At 33.6% G+C, this 21,959-nt stretch overlaps 1 long non-coding RNA gene across 1 annotated transcript in view; it reads right to left on the bottom strand.

Moving 5' to 3' along the window:
* The window catches only part of LOC309631263, a 1,125,924-nt gene that overhangs the window by 89,481 nt on the left and 1,014,484 nt on the right, over positions 1-21,959 (bottom strand). The gene's annotated exons all lie outside the window — the stretch shown is intronic.

Genomic DNA, 21,959 nt, shown 5'->3' with positions numbered 1-21,959 from the left:
AGAAATGATGCATGCAATTTCTGAGACTTCTTAAAAAAGATGATACTTTCCCAAGGCTTTCTATTTTTTCTTATTTTTGTAGGCTTATATATAGACATTGAGGGAAACCAGTTTCAGCCATGCAGGATTACAACCAAAAGAATAATGGCTCCATGAGATGTCAGGAATTCACATGCCTGAATAACCTTGTGGTGTAAAGCAACTTTGGCAGTCTTGGATTGTTCATGTTTGGACTCCCCAGAGAGAAAGAGAGAAATAAACTTCTTTTTAGTTACTATATGTGGGGTTCTCTTTGTTAAAAGAGCTTGAGTTTTATCCTAAATAATGTAGACTCATTCAAAACCTAAATAATGTAGACTCATTAAAAACCTATTTCAGTTTGGTCTTTCCTAGTTATCTGATCCCTAGAACAGTTTTATTCACATGATAAATTTTAAAGAATCTATTGCTGATTTAAATTAATCTTATTTCTTGGTTAATAATAGGAAGAAAAATTCATAATAAAAGTGGTAGAGTTATTCTCACAGTTATCAAATACAAACGATAAGAGAGGTAACTGAAGCTAAAAACAAATTCAGAGTTCCATAGCAATCAAAGCTATAAGTGAAACAGTATGGATTCCTTAGCTTTCGTTGTCCAGTAAAATAAAACAAAGCAGTTCATCAGTAAAAAGAAGCTTTTTCTTAGCTTAGAATTCTGAGAAAATTTTATAGCACTAGGTTTTATGCCAGAAATAATTAACAATATAATTAATGGTTCCATGCATAGCATTTTTACAAAATACAGGGTTATCGGATGTATAACCATTTCTTATTTTGTCTTTGGAGAGCAAAATGTTAGGATGAACTTGGGTAAGTATCCAGTTTCACAGTGTCCTTTCAATATATGTATCCTATTGAAGGTGAACATTTTTCATGTTCGTAGTCTTATTAAAACCAAATTAATGATTACTTTTGTGTAATTAATATATCGCTTTTCTGCATATGAAAATTATTTTGTATGTACATTTTCTCTTCTTAATTGTTTGAAAATCAGTATTTTCTTTAGATTTAAATAATATTGAAAAGCTGGTAACATTATCTTAGAGTTTAAATATAGCATACGCTTTGAAGAAATCAAGAGGTAACAGAAAAGCCCCTTCTGTGTAGATTATTTGTATATTATTTGATATTCAAAGGAATACTTTAACAAATATGAACTTCATGAGGATTTTATGTAGGCAGTAAGGTGAAAGCTGGTAGTAATTAGAATTAAATATAAAATTTGTTATCCTCACTAAGAAAAAAATAATTCACCTTTTTTGGGTAACTCAGCCAAATGTCTGTTATTATTTTTAGTCTCTCTGTTTCTTCTAGAATAATTTTGTTTCACTTTAAAGTTTGACAATAATGATGGAAGAATGGTGATTTAGAATAAATCTTTTGAGCACTAATTTTTAGAATGTCCACAAATTAGTATCTGTGGTCAAATTCTCAAGACTATTGATGTTTAGATAACTTTTATATATGTATATACAGATTACTTAATTTAGTAAGGCGCATTGTCCATCCAGTGCATCCTCCCAGCTCTTACCATGCTAAAGGATGTGTCTGACTACAAGCATCTGTTTTCTTCTGAAGCTCATCATTTATCACCCACATAAACTAAAAAAGTACATTTTGGATTTACATTCTTAAATGTATTTTGATTCCTAGTATTTTACTGTATATTAAAATTGTCTTTGCTTTTGTTTGTCCATAATTTTTTAAGCTTCAATATGATATTGTTCTATCACTCCACGGACCTCTGAATTCCACCCAAGGCTTTCATGATTTTACAGATTACAAGAATACTTGTTCTTATTCTAGGTTCTCCCAGGTTAAAAATTTAAATGTATTCTACTATTTTTCCTTCATTTCTTTGGTTTTGATCTCTGTTAATTTCTCCTCCTGAATATTTTTTTCTCTTTATTTATATCTTTAACTATTTATTTTCTTTGGAGAATATGAACTGTATCCTGGCTTCTTCTCAAAATACGTTAATATTTTGTTTGGGACCTTGACATTTTTCATGAAATATTCCATTGACCTTTTAATTACAGCAGCATAATGTCCACTGAAGATGACTACCGTGACTTTCAAATCTCTTTTATGGGTTCTAAAAGATAGTGTAAAGTTGATCATCCTATGTATAAAGTTTGGATTACTTTTTATCTAAATGCATTCCCTTGCTCTCACCTAAATAGAAGCTCATTTGTCAATGCATACCTACTTTTATTCTTTCATTCCTCCTAGACAACCTACCCCTTACCAGTTTTGAGGAATAAATGGTTGATTTTCTGTTCTCCCCTCCCTAATGTACTCCCTGGAGAACTGTTGTCATTGTTACAGCAATCAACAGTTTTCAGAATCTATTTAAAGGTTTCATAAGTGCAGCTGAAGAACTGGCCTGCCTTCTCTATTTTTATGAATGAAAGTGCACTCAAACACTGGCTAGAACATCTAATGGAGATATATTTTACCCTTCAATCTTCCAAATCCTGTCCCCTTTCTCAGGTGGTCACTATGTGTATATTAAAGTTTAAATAATTGTCACAAATATGGAGATGGCACGGAGGTTCATACTGTAAACTTGTTCAAATCATTTTGTCAAATTGCTACACAGCAATATAATTTGGAATTTATTATGAATTCCATATAGCCCTCAGCCCATGTTACTCTGTGTACATATTTCCATGGTATACATTCTTTCAGTATGCAAAGCACATGAGTGTACAGTCTGCAGGGGCTGTTCATGGTGACATAAGTATTTTCCAGCATTAAAAAAAATAAGGAGTATAACATATTCTTATAACCTTAAATGTCTGGATGAATAGTGAAAAATAAAATCAACTAAGCATTCTTATCTATATTAGTGGAAGTGTACTCCATGAAATACTAGCAATTGAGCTGTTAAAGGCTTCTATCTTAAAAAATATTAATCAAAAAGTTCCTATTCCTATAATTTAAAAAAGATTTTATACTCCTCTATCTTTCTTGCAGATTGAGACTCCTTATTAACATAAGGAGATTCTCTTTGGTCTGAAATATTTTCTTAAAAACTTTAATTAGACTTAAAAATATTATAATAACCTATTTGCTACGCAATAACTAGTTACTCATGATAGCACAATCTTGAGAAATGGCCTGGGAAGTGTAACAGTGAATAATGCTAATTGAAAAAAATATTATACCCCTATGTTCAATACCTTTCATGACACTCACAGGTTTATGATGGTGATCAAGAAATATTTTTGAGTGGCTAAATGAATGCTTGGCATTTTATGTATCTATATGTGTCTATCTATTTATCTCTATATTTTATTATTTTTAGAATTTACTAGGCATACCAAACCATAGATCACACATGCAGAATGAAAAACTGAGGTAATTGTTTTCATGATTCAAGCATCTCATGAAATATCCATGAGTAAGAATTTTAGCATACACCTTCTCTTAGTTTGCATTATGTTGAAATTTTTCTTAATTCACCATTTCAGTTTGAATATATGGACTCTGTTTAGGCATATAATATGTTGTATTTATTTTACTTTTAATTTGTTATAAAATTTTAAGTGCTAGGTTTCATAAATAATATAATGGACACTACACATGCCTGATTGCCCTATCTTCGTGAATTTCTTTATGTTTTAGTAAGTATGTATGCTGCAATTTGCATTCTGGTTGCAGTAAAGGAGGAAAGGCAAAAGACATAGTTTTACACAGCATTTAACAAGACTATGTTTTATTACAGAAGCTGTGGAACTGACCTCTGGTATTATGTTCTCTGAGGAATACTAAAAGTAAGAGAAACACATTAATATTAAAGCCATTTATACAATTTTCAGACAGCTGCAAAAGGTCTAAATCCTTTTTCTTTCTTTGCTGAAGGAGTGGGATAGTAGATTTGTGACCTTCATTATTAATAACAAAAAGATTCCTTCTTCTACAATCTACTGAATTTACCAAAAAATCATGAACTTGTACTAACCAGATCCAACCTCTTTGTAAGTAAATTAATCAGTTTAGTAAATAGTGAAGCTAATATAGAATATTTTATTTAGAAATAGTTTCTCATGTAGAAGAAAATTTTAGAAATAGAGTTAAATGGAAGTGAATAACATTCAAAATGCATTTTTCTTTTTCTATCTTATATTCAGTACATTTCTTAGAACTTATGATGTATACTGATGTGACAAGTTATATATTAGAAGTATCTTTAAGCGGTGGAATAATCAATTTGAAGTAGGATATATACTCAAGAGATCTAAAGTCTACTTTTCTCTAACAATAGAAATATGTGTAAACCATTTTATAAACACATTTTGGTCATGCTCAACTTGCAGTAAAATAATTTGGGGGGACACTTAGGCAATTTAATTGGATTTTAGATGTAGCATTTTGACGCTTACATAACCAAGGCACATATTCATAGAATGATGTAATTGTCTGGAAGTATTCCTTTAATAAAGAATTTAGGCTCTGGCAGGACATACTAATAAGATATACTTAGGCATGACTGATTCATCCACTGATTATGCTTCCCTCAGATTCAGTGTGTGTGTGTGTGTGTGTGTGTGTGTGTGTGTGTACATTATGTATATTTTTGATATTATTTTTCAAGAATGTTTACATTATTTATAAAACTTCTATAATATCTGCATTTTTCCTTGTGATATTCATACCACAGAAAAATATTGTACATCTACTTTTGTGTACAAATGTAAATTCAAAGGAAGTTATTTTGAGTATAAAATTAATTTTAAGTAACAAATGGATTTAGAGATTATACACTTAAAATATATATGATGAAACTTTAATTCTCCAAAGTATTAAGCATAAAAAGCATATTTTTTAAAGCTGTTTACTTATAATTTTATTGATTGCTTCCCCAGAAATAGGAAGTCCCATGGAACATCTGAACTTGTTAATGGATAATTATATAAAATACTTACTCATTATTTCAAAAAGATATAATCAAATTTCTGAGAAAAACAAGAAAAATATCTAATTTTTAATAGAATGTTCAGCTAATTTAGTAATATTTGTGTCTTCATAATTTATAAACCAAAATAAATATTTTATTGCTAGCTTTAAAACATACTGTAAAGGAGCTTATCATTTAACTGGGGACTCAATTTAACTATGGTGCATTTATCAGTTAAGGAGGTTAAAGGAAAAAAAAATGTTTACCATATTCAGTAAAATTTTAAAGGATTTTTGAGAGAGGGGTCAGTTTGTACCAAGACAGCTCACAAAATATCCAAAAGAAAGTTATCTAGAAAAATGAATCTGGTTTATCAACCGCCCCCCCAAAAAAAAGGTTAAGGAGGATGACGGTTCCAGGAAAAAACAAAACAAAACACAAAGAAAACGACTGGTATGTATTCTGAGAGTTTGGGTAGCAAATGTAGCAGCCTGGCTACAGCAGCATTCATTTGAGAAGAAAATGCAATCAGAATATTTCCACAAACGAAAATCCTACCAAAAAAAAGCTACATTAATCAAGTTAAATTGTTAAATATCATGTATTTCTAATCATAAGCCTCATTTTTCTTTCTAGTACCCTAACAGGGAAACTTTTTCTGGTGATTTTTAGCCACTGATTCACCAGTCCTCTCCACTGAAATGACCTACCTAGACCATTCTACTTAGAGATACACAATAGTCCAAAACTCTCATCCCTAAATTTACCCTGTCCCCACCAAGAGAACATATCTGCTTATCTCCCATTCTCCTATTGTCCAATTACCTTTATCTCCCAACACACACTAGTAGCTCAATGTGTTAAGCCTTATAGCATAGTTATGTTAAACAGCAATAATAATAATAATAAAAACCTTCTAGAAACACAGTACTTTAAATCATAATAAACAAGAGAAATGTGGACATTGTTGGCAATTTGAGAATTAGTGGGAATCGGGGGTCTTTTAAAGTTATTTTCTAGGTTCCAAACCTACCCTCGAATACTCAGGTTAATGAGATTTCTTGTGATTTTTAATAGTACTATAATGTACAGTCATCAACCATTAAAACAGCAGTCTTTTGATCAGAACACTCTTCTGAATGTTTAAGTGGATATTCTTTAAAAGCACTTTTTAAAAAATTTTATTAGATTAATTTGGACTTATCTTTTATTAAGACTCATGAACTCCTAATACCCACAGTGATTCTCAATGCTCAATCATATTTACTCTATTTGTTAACTCTGATGTCATAGTTTATAAGATGTGTTAGAAATTTTTTTATTAATTGGACAGGATAATGAGATTATAACTCAAAGAACCTCGAATTCTCAGAACTGTGAAAAATATCAAAGTGTATATTGATGATGATAATATGTTAACAAAGATATTTTGTTAATTGTTTAAAATTCTCTCATTGTCAGTGTTTACTTCTGAATTTGGATGAGGTTTTTTTTGTTCCCTCTACTAACATTGTAACAGCTTAGCCAAGTCTCTAAAAGTGTTTTATTCCCAGGGTGGGGGAAAAAGCATGAAACTATATTCACCATATTTTGGCAGCATATTCAGGAAAAAAATGTATTTACTTTCAAAGATAATTTATTTTTCCTTTATAACTAAGGGAATTAAAATGATCTTTCATTTAGGATATCCACTAAGGACAGAGCAAAATGTTCTTAGTTTATCATAATTATTGTGCAGAAAATTTAGCTTTCCCTTAAGAAATCCAGTGAGAAGAAGCACTTTGCTTAAAATGGCTGAATCACACTTCTCAGGAGGCTATCCCAAGAAGCAGATGTTTTCCATCTTCATCCACTCCTGAAGTGCTGTCATTAACACTTTTACCAATCACGTGCTGTAAATTACAAGCATGCTCCATCTAGTTCATTTTTTGGATAGGTATTGCAATTTAAAAAGGTGATTTCCACATGATTTTTAATTTGACTTCAGCTCCCTGGGACCACTCTCCGTTGCATGTATGTGACTACTTTCCCTGAAAATAAATGAAATGTAGCTATGAATATCAGTAAATAAGTAGGATACAGTAAATGGTGATAGATGAATAGATATATAAATTTTTTGCTAAAATATTTTAAAGTGTTAGAATATTATTCACCATCCTGAGTTATTTTCTGCCTTAGGTTATTTGACCAACCCTGGGATTAGTATTGGAATGTTCTCAAAGCTCAGTTTTTATTATGATCTTTAAGCATGACAGTCTCATTGAGTACAAAGCATATTTGTTCAGTAAGTACATAGGGCTAATACCATCGGTTAACAAAATTCTCCAGCATGCACATGGTTACTAATGTAACAGGACAACATCATTCACCTGCATATGTTCATTTGATGTAGAATGTTTCTGAGGCCTTCTTAATAAAATGTGTGTATACTCGTGTCAGTTCCTCTAGATCCTGCCTAAGGGCAAAGAACTGAAAAAATTTATTCTCCTTAAAAAGGAGAAAGGGATAATTATAATCAGGCTATGAACTAATTGGTATTCCCAAATGACAATGTAGCACAAGACTTTTTGTTTCAACTTTATGAAGACGTCTTGATTATCAAATAGAGCACAAATAAAAGAAATTGCAATTTTAAATCATAGGCATATAATTATAATTTTGAAAAGAATGCATATTTTTACATTTAAATTTTATTTTTTGGAAATTGGAGTAATGGGGAAAGTCAAACTGAAAAATATAATTAAAATAATAAACCTTTCAAGTACTCAAAACAATTGAACAAAGATCATGTAATATAGAGTCTTAAAGGGAATGGTGTTGACAAACAAGAATGACTTATAATCACCCTATGAAATTCTATTAGTAAAGTTCTGGAAAAGAGGATATTAATATTTTACTTTAAAACTCTCCATACTTATATATCACTGGATGATCTTTTATAAAATAAAACACAGGAGTCAAATCTTTGTGGATAAACACTTTTAACTCAATATTATCTGATGTCTCCTGATACTCCTACTTAATTTCTATAAGTGTGTGGAATTTTATGATAATACTATCTGTACTTCTGAAACTCTGGCATACCTATGCAACTTCTTGATCTAATTAAATAAGATATTAGTAATAATTGGGTCTACTTCTTTTGACTATAATTTCAAATTAATGGTCTTACATTGCTTATACTTACTTACAAGTTTGTTGTCTTAAAATGTCCCTGTGTTGTGTTGTCTTAAAACATTTCATGTGGAACCAAGGTGTATTTAGACTGCATTTATGGGCTATCGTTTTCTTATGTTTTCACTGCTCTTTCTCTATTAATCTTCATAAATTATTCATCAGGGAAAGCAGGGGTAATTGTGTGACTCAGAGTCTAGAACTGATAAACAATAGTAGTGATAGAGTAGTAGTAAAAAAAAATTGATAATTTCTATATTGCAAAAGCTACTGTACTTTATAAATTCAAAATGATTTTAATAATTGAGTTAAACATGCTGTTTTTTTCTGATATTAAATATTTTCCTATTAACTGAAATAACTGAAGAATACATGTGAAAATTACATAACAATAATTTGTTTCTGATATAGAATAAAACTTGGCTATTCAGTTTCTTCTTGGCTTTAAATTTCTGTTTCATTTAAAATTTCTTGTATAATTTGCTTCCCCACAGTTGATAAGCTAAGATTAGACAACTTTAAGGACTTACTTCTGATCTACTGAGTCCTTTTATATTTGCATAAGATGACAAAGAAATCCTGTCTTATAATCACTTATGCAAATTAAAGTAATTATATAGCATTTTATATAAGTAGATTGAAAAGTTATGATAACACAGGGGTTAATACTAACCTATTGAGGATAAAAATTCAAAATATGAAAACCAGTTGCATTTCTGTGCAGTAAGAACAAGCTATCAAAAAAAGAAATAAAAACAATCCCATTGCAATAGCATCAAGAAAACAGACAAACAAACCAAAAAGCCTTAGGAATTACTTTAACGAATGAGGTGAAAGAAGTTGAAGCAAACACAAATAAATGGAAAGGCATGTTCATGATTGGAGGAATTAATACTGTTAAAATGTACATACTACTCAAAAACATCTATAGATTCAATGCAATTCCTATCAAAATTCCAATGACGTTTTTCGCAGAAATATCAATGTGTGTATTATATGTTAATCCCAAACTCTTAATTTATCTCTCCCCTTCCCCCCCCCCCCACCCCAGCTATCCCTTTTGGTAACCATAAGTTTGTTTTCTATGTCTGTGAGTCTGTTTCTGGTTTGGAAACAAGTTCATTTGTATCGGGTTTTTTTAGATTCCATGTATAAGCGATACCATATATTTGTTTTTCTCTGTCTGATTTACTTCACTTAGTATGATATCTCTAGTTCCATCCACATTACTGCAAATGACATTATTTCATTCTTTTCATGGCTGAGTAATATTCCATTGTATATATATACCAAATCTTCTTTATCCATTCATCTGTTGATGGACATTTAGGTTATTTCCATGTCTTGGCTATTGTAAATAGTGCTGCTCTGAAAATTGAGGTGAAAAAAAAAAAACATAATAAGAGGGGATGGAGGTGTTAGGTGTTAACTGATCTTGTAGTAATCATTTTGCAATATATACATTGCACATTTTAAACTTACATATGCTAATGTCAATATTATCTCAATAAAGCTGGAAAAAAAAGAAAGGAAAAACAAAATAAAAAACCTTAGGAGAACCACCACTGGGTTGTTCCTTGGTTCTTGAGGTCCCTAGCCAATCTGCCTTCTTCTCTCCACCTTTCACAGTCTTCTTATGTTTGTTTTATACATCATATTCAGGGTTTTTAGTTTACTTAGTGGGAGGACTAAGGAAAAGCATGTCTAGTCCATCTTCCCAGGAGAAGAACTCTACCCTCTTGTTTTATAATGTGCTTTCAATGGAATATATTTTCATGCAAATGTGTATCTCACAGTATCATTTTAAAAAAACAGACCTGCTTATGTAAGACGAGGATACATTGATTAACACCCTTCTGAGTGTAATTTAAAAATATGTATAAAAGCCTTGAAAATATCATATAGTTAAGTTAGTGATGTCTGTCAGCCAGGTCTGAGCATCTCAATTCTGCTCTTTGACTTGGTTAATCAATATCAGCCACCTTTGGAGGAGAAAAATATCGTGGGAAGGAAGATGAAAAATTAGTGAGTAGAAAGGTGAAGTAAATTGTTTAAATTACAAAACTGTGATTCAAAGTTCAGATCATCTGATTCTAAGCCAGGTCTTTTTAATTTAGATGGGATAAAAGAACAAACACATGAAGCAATGAACAATTTAAAAAAATTAAAGTATAGAATAAGAAGGTGGAAATCCACATGAAAAATATAACTTAGAATACTTGTAGAAAAATAGCTAACATGAATAAGTGCATTCTGCTTATTTTAAAGATTAATGCATGATTTCTTCAGCATCAGTCATAATTAGAACTTCAAAAATACAGTAACTTGTTACTATATAAATGGTTGGGAGTTAGTGATTTGGTAATAGTTTGTTTTCTTCATTACTGTCCAGTCCTCAGGATGAGGTATCCCTATTTATAAAGGATATTTCTCATTTTGTCTTCCTCAAATACATCTTTTGATAAATATCGTTATTTAAACATATACTTGTAGATGATGGTGGGAAGCATATCACTCCATCCCCTGGCCACATGAACAATTAACAATGGTGCCAATCATAGTGTTACATTCCCTTCAACACAGCCCTTGTTCCAAGGATATGTTCATGATCGAAGCCAGCTACTCAGAATAGTTTCTTTGTGGTTACAGAGGAGTCATGTAACCACAAAGAGGTGAGACTAAAGATGTCTAGGGCCAGATGTCCAATCTTTGGAGAAGTTGCTCAGAGAGAATTATGCTGACAGTTGTGAGAGTATGAAAGCAAAGGAGTAATGGCATTTGTGTCATTGTTTCTATTCATCTTGAAGGCCAGTCCCACCTGCTTCACAAATTGCCCATTTTCAATGTCTTAATTATTTCAGTTTATTTCTTTCATGTGCACACAAGGAGTCCTGATTGACTGCATACTTCTCAAATATCTCCGATAAGGGGAAAATATGTATACATGATGATATGTCATTCTTTCTGAACATTATTTTTTGGTGTGTTTTAATTTGTCAGGAATATCTAGATTTGAAAACTGGAAGAATGTTTCTGTCCTTCAAATGTTCTTCTCCCAATCAACCTCAGTAGGCTGATCTGCCTGCTCAAGGACCTCATGTATTAGAAGTGCTAAAATTTTATAACATGCTGTTACTATATTCCCTATGATTATGAAATGTATCTGTTATGTGCTTCATGCCACTGATTACCACTTTAAACAGATTTGTTAGAAAAGAATTTACATATTAATTCATATCAAATATTACTAATAATATACTAATATATATTACTAATATGACCTGAAGTCTTTATCATCCCCATCAAAATACCAAAATCTCTCTCTCTGCATCTCTGTCTCTGAATCTCTCTTGTAGTTGTTATTGTGGTGGCCATGGTCCTTGGAATTTAGACATTCGGTTTGAAGGAAATCTGAAAATATGTTACATCATAATGTTAAAATAAAAGATGACAGTTTAAGATGATCTCTCAGTGAAATTTGTTCTTTAAGAGCAGACTTAAAACCTAAATTAGTACTATAGACTAAAGATGAGATTTTTGACACCATTGTAAACTGGATGGGTGAGACATTTTGAGCTCTAGGAACTACAGAGAAAACTATTTGTCCCACCTGCCCCAGGACAAAGCAAGTTTAAAGCTTTTGTATACATCTCAGATAAGATTTAAACAGATTCCTGGAGTCTTAGAGTTAAAAAAAAAAAAAAAAAAAAAAAAAAAAAACAACTCCAGAGACTATATATCCTATACATTTACTATACAGATAAAAAATCTGACAAGCAGAGAGGATATTTAACAAAGCCATACAAGGATTCTGAGTTCTGGCTTGGGACTTTCCCTTTCTATGGTACTGTTGTGTTTGGAGTAATATAAATAGACTTGGACTGGGATTGTATGGCAAAGGGCTATATTGTTTAGAACACCTTCATGGGGATCTAGCTTTTAATAACCTTCATTTATGTGTGTTTGTGAAATTACTATCCATTTACGCTACACTCAGCAGCAGTATGTAGCTTAAGTATAAATTGTTTATGATTGCATTGGCATTATCATTTGTTTACATTTTAAGGTGAATAGTGATTTCATTTTTATTTTTCAGATATCCAAGTCAGCAATTCACATTTGAATATCTGCCAATATGTATATTTTATTTGGCAAAACTGATAGAACAGCCTTCTTACTTTCCAGATGATTTTGTTTATATTTTATTTTGAAGTCTAAATTTCTACTTAATCAATTTGTGTAAATAACGTTATTTGTACCAGTAAAAGCTCTCAAACAATACAAGGAGGTAAGTGCCACAAAGACAAAAGTCAGTTGATTGTGGAGAGAAATCAAGAACAGAAATATTTTGAATGATGAATGCAGTTACTTGAATAACGTATGCTGTCCCTGAGCAGAAAATAAACTGTTTAATTCGTTTTAAATGCCACATAAAGATAGGTATATTTTTCTCATTTTAATATAATAATAATGCATTGAAAATATAAACCAGACATTCAAAGAGTCCAATTATAAATTAATTTTTATGTTGAAGTGGGTAAATAAGAGTAAGAGATCATAGAAAACAGTTCAAAAGAATTCTTTCATCTCAATTTGCTACTTTACCAGCCCAGAAACTGAAAATGAAGAAGGAAAAATTACAAATAAAAGTCTGTGTACCTCCTGGGGAGATAGACTTTTTGGTAGAACTCTTCTGTGAAGCTATATCTTTTAGGTCAAAACTATGAGAAAAAATACATTGTATTTCAAGTTGTAAGTGTTTTAACAACAAAGATGAATTATATGATAATATACTGGGAATCAGTGGGTTTTCAGTACAAGTTATGCTGTCACCCTTAAAAGTGTGTCCTAGGAGTGTGCAGATGTGTACAGTGCACAACATCACTGTTGTGTGAGTAGCACACTGGTCTAGTCATTGGTTTCACACCTGGAGAAGGATCAGTGTCCTTTGGATTTTCAGTTCCCTTGACCTTAATTGCTACTGGCACTCACCCACCCACCCCTCTAGCTACTGGATCAGGAGTTTGTAGAGGCCTCAAACTAGGGGAAAGTGACCAAAGGGGCAACATGCATAGTGAATGCAGAGTCAAAATCAACCTTAAAAGAAAAAGGTAATCATAAGTAAATAGAACTTATACTAAATAAATTTTTTTTAAAAATTGAACACTTCTGATAAATATCTTTTGACCACACAGTAAACTAGTCTTACTTGAAACCATCATGATGGATAGAAGATCAGAGCAATAGAAAAAAGTGTGGTCCCTCACAACAGGAACTGCTAAATCAGGGGCTGATAAATCAAGAAATTTGAGGCCTGTCATATCACTGAGTTCTCAAGTAAGATAAAAAAATACTTTTACTTTTAAAACCATCTGGATTCAGGATTATTTTACATGTAGTTGAAACATATTTACAGGATCACTACTGTAATTATACCTTTGTATATTCTGATATTTCTGACTGAAACCTCTTGTTTTTGTTTTTTTCTGGATTGTAGTGGTTTTAATTTTTTGTTTCTTTTTGTTGTTTTTTTAATATTTTAATTGAGATATAATTGATTTAAAATATTATATTAGTTTCAGGTGTACAACATAGTGATTCAATATTTTTATAGACTATTCTCCATTTATAGTTATTATAAAATATTGGCTATATTCCCTGTTCTGTACACTATATCCTTGTAGCTCATTTATTTTATAAATAGTAGTTTGTACCTCTTAATCCTCTATCCCTATCTTACTCGTCCTCCTTTCCTCTCTCTACTGGTAACCACTAGTTTGTTCTGTATATCTGTGAGTCTGTTTCTTTTTTGTTATATTCAATAGTTTATTTGATTTTTTAGATTCCAAACATAAGTTATAACATATAGTATTTGTCTTTCTCTAACTTATCTCACTAAGCATGATAACTGCCAGGTCCATCCATGTTGTTACAAATGGCAAAATTTCATTATTTCTTATGGTTGAGTAGTATTCTATGGTATGTATGCACACTACATCTTCTTTATCCATTTGTCTGTTGATGGACACAGATTGCTTCTATGTCTTGGCTCTTGTAAATAATGCTTCTATGAACACTGGGGTGCATGTATCTTTTTGAATTAGTGTTTTCATTTTCTTCAGATATATACACAGGGCTGGAATTGCTGGATCATATGGTTGTTCTATTTTTAGTTTAGTTTTGTTTTTTTTTTTTAAACTTTGGATTTATTTTATTTATTTATTTATTTATTTATTTATGGCTGTGTTGGGTCTTCGTTTCTGTGCGAGGGCTTTCTCTAGTTGCGGCAAGTGGGGGCCACTCTTCACCGCGGTGCGCGGGCCTCTCGCTATCGCAGCCTCTCGTTGCGGAGCACAGGCTCCAGACGCGCAGGCTCAGCAATTGTGGCTCACGGGCCTAGTTGCTCCGTGGCATGTGGGATCTTCCCAGACCAGGGCTCGAACCCGTGTCCCCTGCATTGGCAGGCGGATTCTCAACCACTGCGCCACCAGGGAAGCCCTATTTTTAGTTTTTTTGAGGAATCACCATAATGTTTTCCAAAGTAGCTGTACCAATTTATATTTCCACTGACAATGTACAAGGTTTCCCTTTTCTCCAAATTCTTGCCAACATTTATTTGTGGTTTTTTTTGATGACAGACATTCTGAGAGCTGTGAGGTGATACCTCACTGTGGTTTTGATTTGCATTTCTCTGATGATTAACAGTGTTGAGCATCTTTTCTTGTGCCTCCTAACTATCTCTATGTCTTGTTTGGAAAAATGTTTATTCAGTTCTTCTGCCCATTATTTAACTGGGTTGTTTGTTTTTTTGATATTAAGTTGTATATTCTTTCTATGTATTAACCCCTTATCGGTCATATAATTTGCAAGTATTTTCTCCCATTTCAGTAGGTTAAGTTTTCATTCTGTTGATGGTTTCCTTTGTTGTGCAAAAGCTTTTAATTTTAATTAGGTCCCATTTGTTTTTTGTGTTTTTTATTTTTTTGCTTTTGTTTTCTTTGCCTTAGGAAACAGATCCCCCCAAATATTGTTGTGATCTATATCAAAGAATGTTCTGCCTGTTTTCTTCTAGGAGTTTTATGGTTTCTGGTCTTACATTTAGGTCTTTAATCCATTTTGAGTTTATTTTTGTATATGGTGAGAGAAAATGTTCTAATTTCATTCTTTTACATTTAGTAGTCCAGTTTTCCCAGCACCACATAATGAAGAGACTGTCTTTGTTTTTCCATTGCTTCCTTTGTCATAGATTAATTGACCATAAGTGCATGAGTTTATCTCTGAGCTCTCTATTCTTTTCCATTGCTCTATGTGTCTGTTTTTGTGCCAGTACCATACTGTTTTGATGACTGTAGCTTTGTAGTATAGTCTGAAATCAGGGTGCATGACACTTCCAGCTCTGTTCTTCTTAAGATTGTTTTGGCTATTTGGGGTCTTTTGTGTTCCCATACTAATTTTATAATTATTTGTTCTAGTTCTGTGAAAAATGCTGTTGGTATTGTTATGGGGACTGCCTTGGCTATTATGGTTATTTTAACAATATTAATTCTTCCAATCCATGAACAAGATATATCTTTCCATCTCTTTGTGTCCTCTAAAATTTCTTTCATCAGTATTCTATAGTTTTCCAAGTACAGGTATTTTACCTCCTTCTGTAGGTTTATTCCTAGGTATTTTATTCTTTTTGATGTGATGGTAAATGGGATTATTTCCTTAATTTCTGTTTCTTATAGTTTTTTGGTAGTGCATAGAAATGCAACAGGTATCTGTATATTAATTTTGTATCCCGCAACTTTACCAAGCTCATTGATAAGCTCTAGAAATTTTCTGGGGGCATCTTTAGGCTTTTCTATGTACAGTATAATGTCATCTATAAACAATGACAGTTTTACTTCCTCCTTTCCAGTTTGGGTTTCTTTTTCTTCTCTGATTGCTGCATCAAGGACTTCCAATAGTATACTGAGTAAAAATGGCAGGAGTGGACATACTTGTCTTGTTCCTGACCTTAGAGGAAATGCTTTCACCTTTTCAACTTTGAGTATGAGCTTAGCTATGTGCTTATCATATATGGCTTTTATTATGCTGAGGTATGTTCCCTCTATGACCACTTTCTGGCGAGTTTTGTCATAAATGGATGTTGAAATTTATCAATAGCTTTTTCTGCATCTATGGAGATGATCATATGGTTTTTAATTCTTCAGTTTGTTAATGTGGTCTATCACATTGATTGATTTTTGGATATTGAACCATCCTTGCATCCTTGGGTAAATCCCACTTGATCATGCGGTATAATTCTTTTAACATATAGTTGGATTCAGTTTGCCAATATTTTGTTGGGGATTTTTACATCTATGTTCATTAGTGATAGTGGCCTATAATTTCCTTTTTTGTGTGATATCTTTTTCTGGGTTTGATATCAGGGTGATGCTGGCCTCATAGAATGAGTTTGGAAATGTTCCTTCCTCTTCAGTGTTTTGGAATAGTTTGAGAAGGTTAGGCATTACCTCTTATTTAAACATTTGCTAGAATTCACCTGTGAAGCCATCTGGTCCTGGACTTTGTTTATTGGGAGTTTTAAAACTACTGATTCAATTTCAGTGCTGGTTATTGGTTTGTTCATATTTTCTATTTATTCCTGGTACAGTCTTGGGAGTTTGTACACTTCTAGGAATTTGCCCATTACTTCTAGGTTGTCCATTTTATTGGCATCTAGCTGTTTGTAGTATTCTCTTATGATTCTTTATATTTCTGTGGTGTCACTTGTAACTTCTCCTTTTTCATTTCTGGTATTACTGATTTGGGACCTCTCTATTTCTTGATGAGTCTGGCTAAAGCTTTGTCAATTTTGTTTTTCTTTTCAAAGAACAAACTCTTAGTTTCACTGATCTTTTCCATTTCTTGTAGGTCTTTATTTCATTTATTTCAGATCTGATTTTTATGATTTCTTTTTTTCTACTAAGTTTGGATTTTGTTTGTTCCTCTTTTTCTAATTCCTCTAAGTGTAAGTTTAGGTTGTTTATTTGAGATTTTTCCTATTTCTTGAGGTAAGCTTGTATCTCTATAAACTTCCCTCTTAGAACTGCTGTTGCTGAATTCCATAGATTTTGTATCATCATGTCTTTATTGTCATTTGTTTCCAGGTATTTTTAAATTTCTTTTTTGATTTCTTCAGTGAGCCACTGGTTGTTTGGTAGCATACTTTTTAACCTCCACATGTTTGTTTTTCTGCAGTTTTTTTTCGATTAGTTGATTTCTAGTCTCATAGTGTTGTGGTCCAAAAAAGGTACTTGATATGATTTCAGTTTTCTTAAATTTACTGAGGCTTGTTTTGTGGCCTAGCATGTGATCTGTTCTGGAGACTGTTCCATATCCATTTGAAAAGAATGAGTATTCTGCTGCTTTTGGATGGTATGTTCTTTATATATCTGTTAAGGCCATATGGTATAATGTATCATTTAAGGCCAGTGTTTCCTTATTATTTGTCTGGATGATCTGTCCATTGATGTAAGTGGGGTACTAAAGTCTCCTACTATTATTGTGTTTCTGTCAATTTTTTCCTTTATGTCTGTTAATATTTTCTTTATGTATTTAGGTGGTCCTATTTTGTGTGCATATATATTTACAATGCTATATTGTCATGGATTAATCTCTTGATCATTGTGTAATGTCCTTCTTTGTCTCTTATAATAGTTTTTTTTTTTAATTTATTTTGACTGATAAAGTATTGCTACTCCTGCTTTCTTTTGATTTCCATTTGTATGGGATACCTTTTTCCATCCCCTGCATTTCAGTCTGTGTGTGTCTTTGTACTTGAAGTGGTCTCTTGTAGGCAACATGTTTACAGCTCTTGTTTTTTATCCATTCAGCCACTCTGTGTTTTTACGTCTTTTGATTGGAGCATTTAGTACATTTACATTTAAAGAATTATTGATAGGTATTTACTTATTGACATGTTTTCAGTTGTTTTAGGGTTGTTTTGTAGATCTTTTTTCTTTCTTCTTTTGTTCTCTTTCCCTGTGATTTGATGAGTATCTTTAGTGTCATGTTTGGATTCCTTTTCTGTCTTTTGTGTGTGTATCTAACATAGATTTTTGGTTTATGGTTACCATTAGGTCGGCTACTGCTTGCTTACTGGTGGCTGGAGTCTGGGTCAGGAGATCCAAGGGCTGGTACCCACCTACTGGTCGGTGAAACTAGGTCCTGCAGCTAGTGCCAGCCCACTGGCAGGTAGAGCTAGATCCTGAGTTCTTGCTGCAGGGCCCAGGGGTCCCAGAGCTAGTGTGAGACTGTTGGTGGGCGTATCTGGTTCCTGACATAGATGGTTGTGAGGTCTGATGTGTCCTGAAGCTTGTGTCGGCCTTCCGATGGGTACGGCTGAGGCCCAGCTTGTCCCATGGCTGGTGGCGGCCTGCTGGTCAGTCAGCTGGATCTGTAGGATGCAAGGCTGAAGTTTTCCTGAGGCTGGTGTCCTTCCATTGGTGGGTGAGGCTGGTCCTGAGGCTAGAGCAGGTTGTGAGGGGTTGGGGATTCTGGGGCTGGTGCTTTTCCACTGTTGGGTGGAACTGTGTCCTGGGGGCTCTGGCTTTGTACCCCAGATATAGTGCCTGTGCACCAGTTTTGGGGCCTGGCCCTAGACCCTCTGGTGGGCAGAGCCATGTCTAGGGGTGGCTGTGGGCTCAGCAGATCTTAAGGCAGCCTGTCTGCTGGTGGTTGGGGCTGTGTCTCCAGCCAGTTAGTTGCTTGGCCTGGGTAGTCCTAGTACTGATGCCAAGAAGCTGGTGGGCATGGGTGGGGCTGGGTCCTGAGGCTAATAAGCTAGAGGGTGGATTCCAAAATGGTGCTTGCCAGCATCAGTGTCCACGTGCTAGAACGAGCTCCCCCAAATGGCTGCTGACAGTTTCTATGTCTATGGAGGGTGAGCTCTAATTGCCTCCTGCCTCTTCAGGAGATTCTCCAAGATCAGCTGATAGGTCTCACCCAGGTGCCTTTCAAATTTCTGCCTTTGCCCTGGATCCCAGAACCTGTGAGGTTTTGTGTGCACCTGTTAGAAGTGGAGTCCTATTTCCCATAGTCCTCTGGGTCTCCTGAAATTAAGCCCTGCTGGCCTTCAAAGCCAAATGTTCTAGGGGCTTGTATTTCTGACACAGGACCCCTAGGCTGCAGAGCCTGATGTAGGGCTCAGATCCCTCACTGTTTGGGGAGAAACTCTGCAATTGTACTTATTCTACCATTTGTGGGTAGAGCCAGGGGTATGGGTCTTGACTACAGCATGACTCAGTCTCTCCTACCCATCTCATGTGGTTTCTTCTTTATATCTTTAGTTGTAGAAGATCTTTTTTGGTAGGTCTTGCTCTTTTTCATCTATAAGTGTTCTGCAAATCATTGTAATTTTGGTGTGCCCATGAGAGGAGGTGAGAATAAAAAGCTCATGGTCTTCATTCTGCTGTTTTGGCCTAAATCTAACTGAAACGTCTTTACTCCTTGGACTGCCAAACTGCGTTTTTCTATTTTTCCAAGATCCTGTGCAACTTATTCTTTAGATCTCCTACTTCCTTGAGCCCCTCAAACAGAAGCTTCTCTGTTACTAACTCTCCAGTGAAGTCCTCCATTTAGACACCACCCCAATGTATTGTGATTGCTCATATGTAAGCTCTGCCTCTGTAGCTTAGATTGTGAGACCCCACAGGGAAGTGATCCCACAGATCACTTTTTATTCATCATCATCACTTCAACTTTCAGCAAAGTGCTTGATTCAAGACATATACTTAATAACCAGTTGAGTGAACATGTAGTACAATTAAAATTAGACTTGAAATCATCACCCCAATTTAATCATCACCCCAATTTAATACACCAGCATAGAGGCTGAGGTTTTGAAATTGGAACATGTCCAATATTTTATGTGAAGTATAAAACGTGAGTGTGCATACCATTTTTGGCTAGGATCATGTTGGGAAAGACTTTATAAAAACTACAAAAGAGTCCAGGAAGAAAATATGATTTCCTAACAGCTATATTTTTCACATTCTTGAAGCATCAATGATTCTAAAGTTTATCAATATATGACTGACCTTGTCACTTCATTGCCATCCACAAGGAAGAGAAGAGATAGTGCAGGTGAAAAGTAGCATGTAGACCTAACACATTTATCCAGAAACTTGCCAATTCAATTCAATTTACCAAATTTATCTAACTCTCCCTATATACCATACTCCTTGTTAGGCATTGTACAATACAATGTTAAAAGAAAGTCATAGCATTTACTATGAAATGGTTAATGAGTAAGCAAGTAATGAATAAATTAAAGCACAATAAGAGGTAGATTTAAGCAAGTCCTAAAATTTGGATTGGAGAAGGGATAAAACCAATAGTTATAAATTACTAGCTATATGTCAAATGGCATTTTACCTAAGGGGAATAAAGTAAAGAAGAACTTTTAGCTGATAGTGTGAGGCTGGGAATGGTGGGTCAGAGAAAAGATAATATAGAGGAAACATCTGAGAAGGTTGATAAATGAATATGAACAGAATGAACAGAAGTATGAAAATAGTAAAATCTGTGATATGCTCAAAAACAGTAAATTATTAACTTGGAGCAAAATGTTCATTTAAGGAAAAAGTGCCAGATAAAGCTAGACAGATACAAATCATACCAAGAAAGGTGAGTATCAGGGAAAACCTTTAATTAACACTGTATGAAATGGGATCTACCACAAGTTTTTGAGGAGGATTAAGATTTAGAAAATGCACTCCAGAACTCCTACCACAATAGAGTAGGGTAGGGAAGGAAAGGAATAATATCATAATACCTTTAAAGCCATAATTTAGGGAAGGTTTTAGCAGGAGCAACAGTAAATAAAAGGAAACAACAGAGAACATGAATTCCTCTTGATTTTTTTCTGCAAGTATACATATGTTTCCATCCTTTACATAATAAATTGATGGATGATTATTTATTTATTTATTTGTTCTGGAGGGACAATGAAAATGGATATCCTGGCAGCTGTCTTTTCTACATTAAATGCACGTGTTGCATGGTCTCTGGCAATCATCCAAATACCATGTCAGGAAGAAACAAATTATATGTCAAAAATGAGTCTCAGGTTGTGTTATTGGAAATTATCACATGGCCTTTCCCCTCCCTATATAAGACTTGTTTTCCCAATAGGATAGTTTAAGGGCAACACTTTACAAGAGCAATTTATTGAAAAAAGAGTGATTGCTTCATGATCCATGATACTATGCTCCACCTGGGGCTAACTAGCTCTTAAATGCACAGCTACCTAAGCATTGCTAGTACTCCCTGTTCCCTGTGCTTCTTGACTGTCTTCAGAAAGGAACTCAATATGAAATCAAAGGTCTTTCCAACATTCCCAGTTTAGATAAGCTGAAGATTTAGTTCAGTGCCAAAACTCCTTTGGCCTGTTTTGTCCCAGAATTTTTATTACAAGAACCATTCTACTACTTGGACCAATGATGTTAATGCAAACAATAGATGGATTTGTAATATTTTAAGAACTTATTAACATTTTAATATTTTTGGTCCCTAAAAATACTTCATAGTAAGAAGATTTGTCTTAGCCCCATGGACTTCTCCTTCTGAATCCTTAAGTGCCTGAATTTTTTTCTTTATTTTGCCTCCAAATATTTAAATTGTCATAGTGCTTTCTGGCCACTATGATTCACCTTTCTTTCTTGCCTCTCCTAGCCCTCTGGCTTGATATTTCTTTCCATGTAATTTTCTCCAGCTTCCTAGCCTCTATGACTAAGTGACTATTGTTTTATTTTCTGTGAACTCAGTTAATTGTTAAGAGAAAATAATATTGATTAATAAATATACAGTTA

Source organism: Balaenoptera borealis, assembly GCF_965194805.1.
Source record: "Balaenoptera borealis genome assembly, chromosome: 6".
Taxonomy (NCBI): domain Eukaryota; kingdom Metazoa; phylum Chordata; class Mammalia; order Artiodactyla; family Balaenopteridae; genus Balaenoptera; species Balaenoptera borealis.
This window is presented reverse-complemented; position numbering and strand designations above follow the sequence as displayed.